This window comes from Agelaius tricolor, unplaced genomic scaffold, assembly GCF_023055355.1.
Source record: "Agelaius tricolor isolate 1412-34295 unplaced genomic scaffold, bAgeTri1.0.p SCAF_4, whole genome shotgun sequence".
Taxonomy (NCBI): Eukaryota; Metazoa; Chordata; class Aves; order Passeriformes; family Icteridae; genus Agelaius; species Agelaius tricolor.
The window spans coordinates 42,794,248-42,809,695 of NW_027269264.1; positions in this window are offsets into that span (position 1 = coordinate 42,794,248).

Below are 15,448 nucleotides of genomic sequence, written 5' to 3' on the forward strand. Positions count from 1 at the left end.
ATATTGGTGTATTTATGGCTTTTAAATTAAACACAGTCTAAATTTGACTGAACATTTTTGTACTTATTTGTTTAGGTTAAATATTTCTGAAAGTGATATTGGCTCAAGAGAAAAACCCTATATTTTCATATTAGAGTAGTTTATTCACAAAAAGACATATACTAATCAAAATACACAAATTTAATTTCAGAGGACTGTCAACTCACACCAGTTTAACTATGAAGGTGCAACATATAAACAAGTTCCACTTTACACACTCCCTGAGAAGTTAGTTTTCTTCAAAAACTTCTTCAGTATGGTCTAACAGTACTCCTGTTGGGAAAACTTATGCTAATTTAGATTTTAATTTTTTAACAATTAAAAATTAAATCCCCTGCTGAGTAGCACAGTTTTGTTCATATTGTATGAGGAAATCAGTAAAACAGAATTGGCTGTTCTATTGAGACACAGGAAAATAAATGTATTAAAACTTTGTTTGAAACTCTTCAGACTGCCTTTACTTCCACACAAGTCAAGAAAAGAACATGCATGTGCATGTGCTTCTATCAGGGATTTCAAACAGTAAATTTTGATATATAAGGTCCCTTCCAACCCTAACCATTCTGTGATTCTATGATGGCATAAGCTTGCCGAAGACAAACTCACTCAATATGTAAAGCACCATTCAAAAGGCTGGCTGGCTGCTGAATGCCAATGAACATGCTGCAACTGCATTTCCCTTTTGGAGGTGCTTACTCCATAAATAAATAAATGCTGATGGTGAAAATGTATTTATGTTTTCCTGATCACACCCAAATCATGAATGGTCTAGAGACTGATCACAGAACCACCAGTCCTGGGAAGGAAGAGGCATCCTTCCAGTGTGGGCCAGTGGCTGCCTGGGCCAATACACTAGATTTGAACTGGAAACTTCAGAATTGAACAGGGTGTTATGTTGTCACTTGAACTAAGTGCATTACATCTACACTTCAAGTAGATTTTCTTTTCTCTGTGTATTGGATAAAATGAAGTCTGTCATATGAGATCCAACAAGATACAGCATGATATAACTCCATCTTAATGGCAAAAGTAAAAGACATTAGTCCTTAAAAGAATATATTTTAGAAACCAAAGTAATCTTTGACATTTTAACAAACTACTGGAACACAGAAAGACCAAGCAGTAACACAAAGACTCGTTATGAACTGTGCAGCAGTCATTAGGCCAGAATGTGTAGGAGAGCTTGCTTTATTAAGCCAGGGAAATCAGGCAGCATTTTGGGATTACTGTACCTCTCATTCATTTAAAGTATGTCATGAGTTCTTCAGCATCCCCATGGGCAAGATGTGCAGACAGACAAAAGCCGCTTCCTTCTTAAGTTCCAACTTTTTCTGACATCACTGATAAAAACATCTTTGAATAAATTCTAAAATATAGGGCAGATGCTTTTTAGTCCTTCTTCTCTCCACTGAGAAGCCAGAGTCACAGCTATGGGCCCATCAGTATGTACAAGTGGGAAAAATGGAGCACTTGCAAGAGCAATTAAGTGCATGTACAATTATAAATGTGTCTAAAACAGAAGACTAGTTTTGCTTTTTTATACTCCCCAGACATTTCAGAGTAAAAGTGCCTCACTCAGTTTGTAACATAACTATTTTTAAATATAATAGTGCAACCTCAGCTACACTGAAGAGAACTGTTTCCACTGGCAAGAGATAGAAAGATGAAACACTCAAACCTTTGTTTCAAGTATTTGTCTTAAAGCCTGTTATTAAGAGATAAGAATGTATAAATTCAGGTACTTAGCAGAAATTCCAAACAGTGGTCCACTGTCAATAGCATTTCCAGGAGTGCCTGAAAGAGCTATGAGGAAAAAACAAAATTCATCTCCCCAGCTGGTACACCTGGGGTTTCAACTTTTCATCTGAGGTTGAGTCAGTGGTGCCAGACAGAGATGAAGGAGTGACAGAGAACTCCTGGGGTAGCTGGGCCTTTTGCTTGAAGTAGGAAGGATGAGCTGGGACTATCCTGCCCTTCCTGCCCCAGCTCTTCCAAGATATTAGTTTGTTCCAGAACATATGAAAAATGAGTCCAAGGCATGGCTTTTCCACTGCCACAGAGTTTAAATGAGCATTTGCTCCCTTGTGCCAATAGCACAAAAATGCTGGGCCACATCCCCAGCTGGATTACAATTGAAATATTCTATAAATTAGTGTAAAGATCATGCATATAACCTAGAACCTTATACACCATCCCCATAATTATACTATTCCAAATATTTTTAAAAATAAAATTCAGATAGTAAATTCTGATTGTTTCCAGTTAGGAAAAAAAAAAAAAAAACAGTTCCAGTTGCAATAATTCAGGTCAAATGCTGAGTTCTTCAAAAGCCTTGCTTGCAACAGAAATTTCAAAGAAAAAATTCCATATCACATAAAGACTTTTAGATGATGTGACTTATCAGCTGTATGCATAATAGGATCAACTGTTTCCATTAAAGTATATTCATCATTAAAAGGCAATTTTTTCTGTATTTATCTGTTTGCTTTTCCTCTATTTGAAAGCATAAAAATGTAATCCAAGACAAAAATCAACTCTTTGGAAATAGCATAGACCTCCCAAGGTATGTATTTTATTCAGAGTGCATTTTATCAGGGGAAAATATCATGGTAAGAGAAGTTCTAAGAATATCAGGGCTGCTTTCAGTGTAAATGTAATTGTGCAAATTAATTCAAATATCTCGATATTGCAAATAAATGTTCTGCTACTTACCAAAATTTTAAAAACTTGATAACAACATTAATGAAATCAATAAGCACAGGGAAATACTATTTGTGTACTTCTCAGCAAAGCAAAGAGTGTTGGTTTAGTTTTCACTAGAGAATGTAGCTTTGTCTTTCAAAAAATTTCTCTCACCCAAAGAAAGGATGTCATATGCTTAAGAATAGACATGACATCAAATCTGACTGAAAATTTATTTTCTCACATGTGGAGGAACTGTTCTGTTTAGGTTAGTGAAAGGGTGAACAGAGGAAGCAAAGCAAAGACATATCTGGTATATTTTTTCACATTGTACATGTAAATTAAAAATGGGAGCACCAATGTGCAAATGCTTGCAAACCATACTGCTGTACAGTTTTAAATTGTGTCTGGAAATGAAGTAATCTGTATGAGTAAAAATTAATGATTTAGTTAACTATAAAAGCAGATCTCGGTGCTATGTTTGTAGCACTATTTCCACAGTTTCCTAACAGTTTTCATTATTTCCAATAAAAAAAGACATCTATTTCATTCATGGCCTTTCCCTCTGGGTGCAAATCAGGCTGTAGTTAAATTCAGATGTATGTATGAACAAGTAAATAAATGAATAAAACATTTCAAGTTTTGGGTTGTTAGACTTTCTGCAACCCTTACACTCCTGGAAAGATAACTGCAGCTAACCTTTATAAACAAGAGATTTCCTTCTCACAGTTCATGCACTGATATTGTTTTATGTTAGCCTTTTCCAGCTGCCTCTCTGTGGTGAGTGGCTGCTCTTAACACTTGCTGGAAGTATTCTGGGAGACTGCAAATACCTTCACGCATTTTGAGAGCAAGTTTGCTGAGTGGTGATCACAACTTCCCTGAAATAAGCTTTCCTAAGGTCTGAGCAGAAGAAAAGCTACCCTTCTAAATGCTGGACAATGACATTAATGATTATTTTGCCTTTTCTTATATTCAGGAATGGATAATGCTGGATCTTCACTTAAATATTTGCAAATATTAGTCCCAACCAGGCTGACCTTGGAGATCTAATTTAAAATGCCCATCTTTAGGATTCTGTTAAGACACATAAGCTGTTTTCCAGGCTAACCATATGGGAGATGACCCATTCATTTATGCCAGAGGCAATCGGTGACACTCATCAGCTCAGGATGCCAGGCTTGGGCAGGTGGCAGCACTCCTGACACAACAGCTGAGCATTAGCTGACTTGGGATCTGTGCAAAATGGTTGGGGTTAAGAGATGGCACAACTAGATTAAGGGAAAGGCATTCTGCTGAGCTCCCCAGTTCCTTGAATCATTTGATCCTGTCATAATCTCTGCCTGCAAGAAAGCTGAGCGACAACAGTTGCAAAGCAAAGCTGGTAAAAAGTAGTCAGAAGATATGAAGCAGCAGCAGCCAATGCCAGAGTGTGCAGGCAGCCCAATGCATGCAAAAAAAAAGGATGGATTAGGCATTTGTTTCTACAGAAGAGCACACCTGGCACCTGTTGGTGCTCAAGAGAGCAGAAATGGGATGCCAGCACCATCCTGCAAACAAGGCATGTGATGGAAATGTAGTGTAGGCCCTTCTGCATCCCTGGAAAGAGCCCACAACTGCAGAAGGCCCAGCTTGTCTCTGGGATAGAAGACTGGGCTGCTGCTCCATGGGATGAGCTGAAGAAGACAGACCTATCAGAGTGTTGCTCAGACCAAGTGGAGACCATTTTGAAGTTCTAAGAATTTATCATGTTACCATCTGGTAACACCGTACACCCACTTCGTCACTTGCTCACCAGTGGGGTGGAGGAAAGAGTAAAAAACAAGAAAACTCGTGGGTTAAGATACAGATTGTTAACTAGGGAAAGCAAAAAGTCACACATGGAAGCAAAGCAAAAGAAGGAATTCATTCACCACTTACCATCAGCATGCAGGTGTTCAGCCACCTCCAGAACTCAGCTTTCCATCATGCATAAGGGCAACTTGGGAAGAAAAATGCCATCACTCCAAACATCCTCCTTCCCTTCCTGCTTCCTCCCTCAGATTTTTATACTGTCTGTGATGCCATATGAGGTGAAATATCCCCATGCAGTCGCAGCCTTATCACTTCTGGTGTGGGGTGAGGAGAGGAAAGGGCCTTGACACTATGTGAGGACTGCTCATCAGTAACTAAAACATCCCCAAGTGATCAACACCATTTCTAGTACAAATCCAAAACACAGCCCCATACCAGCTACTGTGAAGAGAATTAACTTTACCCCAGTCAAACCATCACCCTTGTCCAAAGCAGTAAAGAGCTCTGACAGACTTTCCAAAGCAAGAAGCTGTGCCTCGTGACTCTCTTTTTCCTTCTTGGTCATAGAACCTATTTGCAGTGTAACATGACCAAAGACCAGCACACACTCCAAGCAACACAGCTTTACTGAAGCTATAAACAATCCATTTTAAAGAAATTCATAGCCAACTCTTCCACATTCTGCCACTGTTTCAGCATTTGTGACTGAAAATAGCTTTTCAGGAGAGTGAGTTTTGGTTTTTAATTAAAGCCTAAAGCCTAACTTTTATTAATTAAAGTTATTAATTAATAAAATATGAGTAGCATATTGTAGAAAACACACGTTTACCAGGCATTTCAAAACCAACTTCATAGAATCACAAAAACCCTATTACTTTTGGGAACACAGGTGCCAGTCCTCACTTTTTGGTTTCACTGCTGGTTAGGAAACTCCCAGACAGCCTAAACTTGTGCCAAGAGTAATGCAGAAAAAAAATCATAAACAACAACAGACTTGTAAATCAGGACATTAAAGATTTGCTACTGTGTATGGTTGCACAGTTAAAGCCAGGTAGGCTGAAGACTGCTCACAAAAATGAAGTAGCTCTCCACCCACATATTATACCAGACTTCCATGAAGAGGCAACACATGAGCACCAGAGTGCAGAGCTGGGGCAACACATTCCGGAACAGTTTCTGCAGGTCCCTGCCTCCAACACCAACTGAGCATCCATTGTGCCACAAGTGACCAGAGCTCCATTCTTTTGAGCCTGAGCCCAGCATAAAGGCTTGGTAGCAGAGATGACTGCAAGGCCAGCTGGTTTGTGTCAAACGGCTTTCAAACAGTGTCCAAAGGTTTGGACCAGACTGAGGTTTGGCCTTCAGGAAAGCGTTGGTGAGGAATTGAGGAAACTGTTGGGAAAATATGTTCCCGGTAGCTGTCAGCTTTGCCAAGTAATTAACTCATCCCTTACCTTCTAAATACAGCATGACTGTGGGAAATAAGAAACATGTATTTAACTTTTAAAAGCTTTTCAGTCTTCTGTATTTCAGACACATGAGCATCTTCTAGTGCAGACATGTTTCTGCAAAAAGTTATCAATGACCTACAAGTGGCTCACATTTCTTAGCTGTCTTTCAAAGACTTCTAAAGACTGATGGTTAGAAAGTCTGCAGCAAAATCCCTAGCTTCTTACAGTGCATTAAATGTTCAGTTTGAATATTTTTATGTGGATATATTAATTGCATTTTCTGGAAAGCACACAAAAAAAACCAGGTCATATATCAAACAGCTCTGGTAACTAAATCAGCCTTCACTTTCAGCAGTTCTACCTGGTAGTTAGTCAGCTACTTCAGCTCGCCAGCACAGGGATGCTTGGCCTCTCTTCTCTGCACCAGGGCTTCAGTGACCTGACAAGCATGCACCTCTTCCAAGGAATGTATTTACATTCACCATCAATAGTATAAAACATAATCACTGAGACAAATTTCCCATGTGTGTTTTAAATAATTTTTGAATGAGTTATTTATGGATTATCTTGCACATATATGAAAGGTTGCAGAGACTTTCAGGAAAGAGAATGTTGTGGGTTTGGAATTAGCATGCAAGAGATTTATCATTTATGTTTTTGCAAGAGGCTTAGAAATATAAAACCAAGATTTTAAATCTCTTCTAGAGCTATTAAAGAATAAAGAAATCATCTCACACACAAATTTAATTTAGAACAGAACTAGAATAATTTAAATGGAGATATGAAAACAATGCTTTCAGTATTTTCAGGAGTGTGATCTAAAATGTACAAATTTTTCTGATTTCTTAATTCTGGTTTGCAGAACTTTTGGAGTAATAAATTTGGATGATTAGCATGGATGCATTATGAACAGTTGCACATGTGACTAATGGGGAGGAAGGAAAGAAGCTGGCTATCTAAATACATTTACTCACATGTTAATGTTAGTGTAACTATACTTTACCTAAATCTACAAGCCTGATGCTAAGTCAATGTGAAAATATTATAAGGTCAGTATCCAACAGAAAAACCACATAAACACACCCAGCCCCTGAAACAAATCCCAAAATACCATCCAGAAAATAAGAGAAAGGGAAAGTTGTTATAAATCTGACACATGGAATAGCATTTTTGGAACATTTGGTGGAACCTACTAGGTGAGGTCACCGAAAGTCTCCATCTTACTCCTAGTTCTCCTTTAAAGGTAACATACAGTCTCATTGATTTAATGCGCTTATAGCTTCAGGAAGATTGTTTTAAAAGTTGCTACCTTTTCAGATGCATATCATTCCTATCAAAAGTGTCCATAGTACTGAGAAGATTACAGTAAATTACCCTGTACATTCTTACTTTTCCAGATTTTGAATGCTATTTCTGAGGGGACTACACAATGTAAGCATTGATTAACAATGTCTTTTTACCTACCACAGAGGCTAAGCATGGATAAGACTACTTGAAAGGAGGAGTAAAGAACACTAGAAGAAACTGAGACCTCATGTAACAACCTAAATTTTAAGCATCAAACTTTTGTCCAGATCTTCAGAAAATGAGGTTAAAACTTTCTGCTGACATATGGTGTAGTAAACTTTAATAAAGCAAATATATACACATTTGCAGCTACTGTGTAAAATCAAGAAGAAGCAAGTTTTTGAACTTTCATCACTATTTTTTTGCTCAGTAGGAAATAAGTGGCTTTATTCTTGTTGGGTGAGCTGGTGAAATACTGGAACTGTATGTAAGTAGGGGATATGATGTTCCAAAATGTCATATTCTGTTCAGACTTTGGTTGTCACTTCTGACAGTCAAAGATCATTGAGGCTTCATCTTGTGAGGGATGGTTTTCAAATCCTTAGTTTGCATGGCAGGTCCAAGAAGTGAAGTTTCACCAAGAAGGAGAAGTTTCATCTTTTTAAAAAGGTGTGAAAATTACTGTAAAACCTTTGTTCCAGGCTGTACAAAGTAAGTGGGTTGTCCAGCTAGTGCTAAGCAAAGATTTATCCTGGACAAGTATTTAGCAAAGTCACATCTTTAATATTTTCCTGTTGGTTTACATGACATCCTCCATAGGATGGCAGCTCTCATGAAAACTGTTAGGAGATATTTTGCCTTCCTCAAACAGTGAGCATTGGTTACTTCCATACTGGGATCTAGTGCTCAAAACATGATACTGCGATGTTTACTTCTGCAGGTTTTAATTTCTTTTTTGCTCTTTCCCAAGACAGTATCCTTGAAAGGCATCCAGGTGGTTCCAGCAATTATTATTCTTCATATTTTTAGACATCTTGAAACCCTTATTATCTGTCCACTTCCAATTTTAGATATAGGATATTCTCAAATTATGTAAAACATTAAAAATAAGAGACACAATCTTTCCACATCACTTGGGTCAAATATATAAAATATAAAATATATTCTCCATATTAATATTCAAAGTAAAATGCAGCAAAGGAATTCTCTATTGCTATTCTAGCATCAATGAGAAGTCCTATTTACAGTTACAGATAATCTCTAAATTCTAATTCTATAAAATCACAAAATGGTGACTAATTGGACAAAATAAGGATTCTTAACATAGCCTGAGCCACTTTGAAACTTCTGTGATGACTGGGCCACTATTCTTCCCAAGTCCTGTTTGTTTTTGGTTGCTAGAGTAAAATATATGTGTCAATAAATAGCCAGATGGGTATCAGTGATGAACTGATAATATCAGACCCCATAGCAATTGACCTTCTCTAAAGGTGTCATGTAGCTATTAAACAGCCTGAGGGAAGGAACAGAATAACTAGTCTGTTGCAAGGTGCAACTCTGAGTGTGGATTCAACATTGTTTACTACCATTCTTGACTTTCTGGCTTTCCAATAGGATCAGAACAAATGTAGATCATTTCTAGAAATGCAAGCATTTCTTAATCTCAATCCTTAACAATATAAAATAATTTTATTTTTTTATGGACAAAGGCATTTAAATTAAATATTAATTGATTGAAAGAGCCTCTGCTTCATTATTTGTCAAAGTCAGGTAAAATATCATGTTAGAGAAAGATTACTAGCTGAGAATACCAGAGGTGAATGATTAAAAAGATGTCTAATGAGTAGAAAAAATGAGTTATCAAGGTTCTCATTCAAACTAATAGGGACTGGAGAACTTTGCAGATTTGTGCCATACAGTAATTTTTAATTGCTGCATCTTATTTCCTAATAAGCCAAAAAACTCAACTAGGAGTCTTTTTTATGTAAAAACATTTGATTTTTTTCCCTCTCTTGATATTATTATCTGTTGAGAATGGTTTTATTGCTTCAGGTGTATTAAAATTCCCATATTAAATGCTCCTGCTTAATTTGCATATATTACATATTTTGGTCAATGAATATAAACTTCCTTAGCAATGTGCAGTGTTGCAGTAGACAAAGTGTCACCCACAGTTTTATCAGTAATTTCTTGCATTTGCTATTAATTACTTGATAAGATACAGCTTGTAACTACTGTTTAAGAAGTTACAAGGACAAGCAACACCAGTTTTGGTTAACCAACGTTGGGTTGCAATGAGTTAACTGGATCATTGTTTCTGGGGCTGTTCATATCCCCAGACTTTTCACAGCCCTGGCAGAGGCTGACTCTGTAATAAGTCTCACATTACACGTGGATTAGATTTGTAGAAATCCTGTAACTCAATAGGTACCTGCCTATTCTCTCCTGGCGTCAGGCTGCCTGCGCTACTTTGCTCTGTAGACATACCTGGCATTCCACCCGTGCCTCCTCGCTGGCTAAGTGGGCTGGAGCCTGCCTACCAAAACATTGGGGTATTGTTGGGAAGGGGAGACCCCCTTGACAGACGAGCGAAGTGTGAAGTTAGTCTTGCAATGCCTTATTACCTTCCTATGAAGTATACACGCTGCTCTTTTAAACTTCCTTTATGCTGCAGTAATGCGGGAAATGAGATCTGCCGAAGCGCTTGGGAGCAGCGAGGGGGTGGAGATGTGCTGTAGGCAAGGACAAAGCCAGTCCTGAAACCTTCCGCCTTCCCCCAGCCGCCACCGCAATGTTTGTTTACATTGACTGAGGAAAAAAACAAAAACATATTTGTCAGTGCATGAAGGATGTGAAATAGCTTGATTTCTGGGAATTGTGCCAGGTATTATAAACCATTTTATTTTAACACCCATTCTTCATTTTAGTGCGTACCATTTGCTTAGCAATTAGAGAGAATTAGGATTTTCAAAACATTTGAATAAGATTAGAGCACCCATTTGCGGCGTTTAGGACTTTTAAACTGAAACAGCTATCTCACTAATGAAAACAGAGTCATGTGATGTTTAAATAACAAAAGGAAAATTCTCAGTTGGTCACTAAGAGTTTATGGTTTATATCCTGCAAATCTTTAAATAAATTACAGTGAAGCTCACAATAAAGCTTATAGAAGTATTATCAGACCAGATGATCAGCCAACCTACTAACTTTTCATTGGGCTTTTTACATATTTGATGGTGAGATTTTTTTTTCTTTTTTCCTTTTTTTTCGTACTTGTGAAATTTGAGATCCATAACAACTCTTTCCTCCTCTTTCAGCAGTTCATCTCATCCTGGAAGATAATGAAAAGACTCCTAGTGATTTCATGCAGATGTGTATGTGATTCTAAGCTAATAATAGCTTAGAATAGCTAATAATAGCATTTAACTTTAAATGTTAATAAAGTCTATGGCTTATATTAACACTAAAGTGTCCTCTTTTTTTAAAGAAGAAGAAAAATTTTTGTAATGGATTGCCATCACAGAGTGTATGGGAGCAATTTTTGCACAGAAACATCTGCTTCAGAGTTTTGGCAAATGTTTATATTTATGTCTTGAAGTTCATGGCTAAAACTTCCGAGTTCAGTGAGATTTTACCTCAATCATCAGAGAGAATTGTGGAAAGATTGGTGGGGACATTATTTTGTTTCCTAGCGAGCTGCCAAGTTTCTTACTTAAGCATTCAAGAGGACTGCAGGCATGTCCTTTCCAAATGCTGCAGTGGAGGTAAATTCCTGCCGTCCAAGTAGTCCCTCCTGCCTTGCCAAGTGTCAGTGGACTGCAATGATTTCTGCCTGAGTGATGTGCCCAAACAGCCTCCATGGGAGGCAAATGACTCGGCACGAAAAGGGTTTGCAAGGAACAGTTGCTAGCATCAGAGTATTCAAGAGTGTTGCCTGTGCAGGTTTTTATCTCTGTCCTCTCAGTGCATTTCATTCTCCCTATATTTAGAAAGGAAACTCTTTAGGCTTCACAGTAGTATTTTTTTATTTATTTTGTATTTTTATATTATTTTATATCATTATTTAAAATACTTTTAAACCTTCTACTGTGTTGATGTATTATTATCTTAGTAGGGATAGGTTCAGAATGAGTTTTACCTATGAGATTTTGAAACACACCTTTGGAAATAATACCCATGTATAGGAATTACTTATGATTAATAAGTAATACAAATGAATATTTTTCTCTTAAAATAATTATATCTCTTATTGCTCACTGGTCACCCAGCAAATCAAACTATAGAATAAAGTCAACAAGGTTCAAAATAAAATAATAACCTTCAGTACCTTTTGTTTCTTTTAATTGAGTTCATTATCCCAGAAATAGAGAGAGATCTGGTGGTTTTCTCCCCCCACTATTTCTGCTCTATGCAAAATATTTCTGTTTTCATGCTCCTTTTATTACAGCATATAACTTCCTTATACATCACACATTTAAGAGCAGTTGATGCTGCCTGGGGGCTAATGCAACTAACAAAGCCTGATTCCTACGGTTTGTCCAGCAAACCCCTCCTGTTCTACCCTCAAAGCCCAGCAGTTCCTTTCTGGTCCCCGGTCCCTCCTGCCTTCACCCACAGGCAGCAGTGCTGCAGCTGGTTCCCCAGCCTTGTGCTGCCTAATTAGCCAGCCAGCACCACTGTGACGTTTGGCAAACAGCCTGCTGCCAGGCACAGGCTGCCCCTCAATAGCAGCACTGATTTGGATCTTCCCTGTTTGCATCTATTTTCATGAAATTTAGACAGATATTTTCTGCTACTCCCCGCCTTTTGAATTTGCTTGAATATAGCCACTAACAAAGAAAGAAAGGGCAACCAGGAGGCAAACAACACAGTTGTATAAACCAGATTTCTGAATTCAAACTAAAGACCATATATGCAGTAATGAAGGTCAGGCTGTGGTCTCAGTCTGAACAGTTAACATGAGGGTGTCCAAAATTCAACCAGCTTCAAGGAGTTTTTCTTTCTTATTAGTTCAGTGGCACAATTTTCATGCCAGTTTCCTGCCAAGCAAATTGCAGAGGGCTTGTACAACTGAAAGAGCTTGAGTCTGAGTCTCTGGTGACAAGCTTGCTGCAGCTCCAATCAGGGCTTTATAGCTTCCTAGAAAAAATAACAATGCTGCCAATTGTAACAAATGTGAAGTGTCTCTTTGACATGAAACCACTGCCTATTAAAATGAGCCAAAAATATGACCGTCTCACAGAAGACTCTTTTTTATCAGCTGAACGCTTCTCAGCACATCACTTGGGTCAAATTCAAATGTAAAATCATGGTAAAATCCAACCTAAAGGAAACAAACTGTCAAGAGTCTTGTATAATACTCACTGAGTCCTCTTCTTTTAAGGCTAGTACTTATGTAGTTTTCTTGACAGTAAAATGTAAAGAATCTCAACAATGGCAGGGAATGCAGGATGAAAAGTCCCTTTTTCCATTGCAATATTTCTGCTGAAAAAGCTTTGTTATGCTTTATGAATTCCTTTAAATAAAAAAGTCTATGAGCAGTATTTTGAATGAAATATTTTTTCAAGGTTGAATGTCAGCTCTAGCCCCACTCAAATAGGAGAAATTACTACCCGGTGGTATGCCAAATTACTTGTTAACTGTTTCAGCAGCAGGATACAATGATTTCTTATACTAGGTTTGTTGTAGCTTTGTTAGACACTTTCATGCCTCTAATTTCTGAAACCTACATTATCGGAAGCAGTTTTCTGTCACTGAATTCAGTTCAAAAGCCAACAATTCAACTAAATTATTACAGCTGAGTATGTTTCTCAAACCTATAGATACAATTTACCAATATCTAGTGTTTATTAAGTGTTTGAGTAAAAATAGTTAAAAATAAATATACACATGTAATTAGTTTTTGCCTAGATAACACCATTGGGAGACTATTATTGGAACTAAATAGGTAAATTTAAGTGACTTTGAGTTCTGGGTTTCCCCAGAAATTGCACAAGAGAATCTAACTGTAGCCATGAATGCTCTAAATTTTGCACTTTTAATGAGTTTTTGTGCATAGGTTGAATAAAACTGCATTAGGTTAGCAACCTGTAATGATGGGAAAGAGTCTTGTTTAAAAATGCTACAGGTGACTAAATTTCTACAGAAACCTATTTTTACTATCTCTTTTCTGATTATCTGATTTTGTACCTTTACATTACTGACAATCTGTATGAGCAGCTTGGAGCCACAGTTGTGCCAGGTCTAATGGGACTGAAATTACAGTGCATTAGCTACACATCAGAAATCTCCACCCGAGTCTCATCCTGCATCTTCTTCACACTTTGAAAGCCCAACTTTCTGTCACAGGGTTTCCAGTTTGACTTTTCCTGGGGAACTCTAAGCCTGCATTTTGGCAGCCTGGGTTGTCTCACTTCTTTGAGACAGGAAGAAATAGGCCAAATTAAAGCTGATCACCACCCCTCCATTGTGAGCTGCTGCCTCTCAGTCAGTCAGTACTGTTATTAGGGAACCGAAGGAAGGATGAAGGAGAAAATCTACCCCCCACCCGTTCCACCCTCCCCCCTTCTCAAACCTCTGTTTCCTGGATTCCAGAATCCTTGCAATGAAGAGAATCTGACTCAAAATAAGTTATTCTTCAGCTTAAGTTTCATCATAGTTTTAGTCTTCACTCTTTCACAGCAAACGCAACTGACAATGTCAGATTCAATGTTCAGACAAAAAGCAAGTGGTAGCTAGCAATTTAAAAAAAAAATTATCTATTAACCACAGTTTACATGACAGGAAAAAAAAAACATTCCCACCCTCTTATTGTAAGACTGAGCACAACCTTCCCTCCTTTTAGAAATTAAATATAAGAGAACCAGGGAAAAACATGCCAGTGAATCAGGGAAAGAACAATACTGTTTTTGTTAACAATAACTGCAAGGATTAGCAGAAATTTGCAGAAAAAGCCTTTCAGAGAACAGTGATGAGTAGAAACTTCCTTGAAATATCTGCAATACAACCACACTTGGGGTCTTTCATGCAAACATTGTCCCACTGAAACTGTGTAGACAGCTGTCCTTTCATGTTCTACAGTATGTCTTTAACCTTAGCATCATGGTTAATCAGGCTAAATTGACATGTTAGATTCAAGAGCAAAACACAACTGTATTGAGTCTGGAGCAATAACTTCATCACAGTTCTTATTTCATTTAGTTTTTGTGGGAGGAGAGAAAGTATTCACATTGTCTAAGTGCTTGAGTTCATTCAAATGGACGGAGTAGCAATTATGAGAGAGATGAGTGTTGTTAACCACCTTCTGCACTGAGAGTATCTTCATTTTTAATGGTGAAGCACAGGATCAGAACCTGAGCTGCAAATATGTGGCATCATGATTGTTTTTTTCTTTAACCTTAACTCCAGACGTCTTTCAGATTAAGGAATACATGGGAGATGCGAATGACCCAGATACCAGATTCATATTAAAACTCTGGCAAAAGCAGCTCAATAGGTAAACTTATTGATATCTTACTTTATTCTCTCATACATATAATTCTGCAATTACTTATTCTAAATCTTGATTTTTTTTCCTCCATGGAGAATTGTTATCTCTAGAGACATCTTAGGGACTCTGTACAGCAGTGCCATCTTTGCTATCAAGTCAGCACTTTCCATTTCCACATCTCTTCAGACAGAATGTGCTGTTTCCTGTGGCTTCTATTTTCTGAAATGGACATGGCATAACACTCTATTACTGATGAATATTTTATTCATAAAATGGAGCTAAAAATGTATTTGTGCCACTCTAGGGCCAAAGAAGTATCTCCATTTGTGATTTTATTGTATTGCTGTAACATCTGGAGGACCTAAGCAAGATTAAAACTTCACCATTGGCAAAGAACACTGAGGTTGTCAGAGTTATTTTCTTCCCCAGGAGCATTAAAAAGATAGCCAGGGGAGCAGAAATGCATAAAGGATCTTTGTGGCATTACTGGAAAAAAACTTTAAATATGTATAAATAGATAGACAGACAGACATGTGTTCACAGTTCCATTTGGATTTTCAGCAATGATTTAGAAAAGAATGGGGAATAACAAGAGCAAAGCAGGAAAAACGGAGTAAAAAAAAAACATAAAAGGGATCATGTTTTAACTCGTTCGAAATTTTATTAGTTTATTACATTATAAACTATTTGGCCTAGACATACTTTA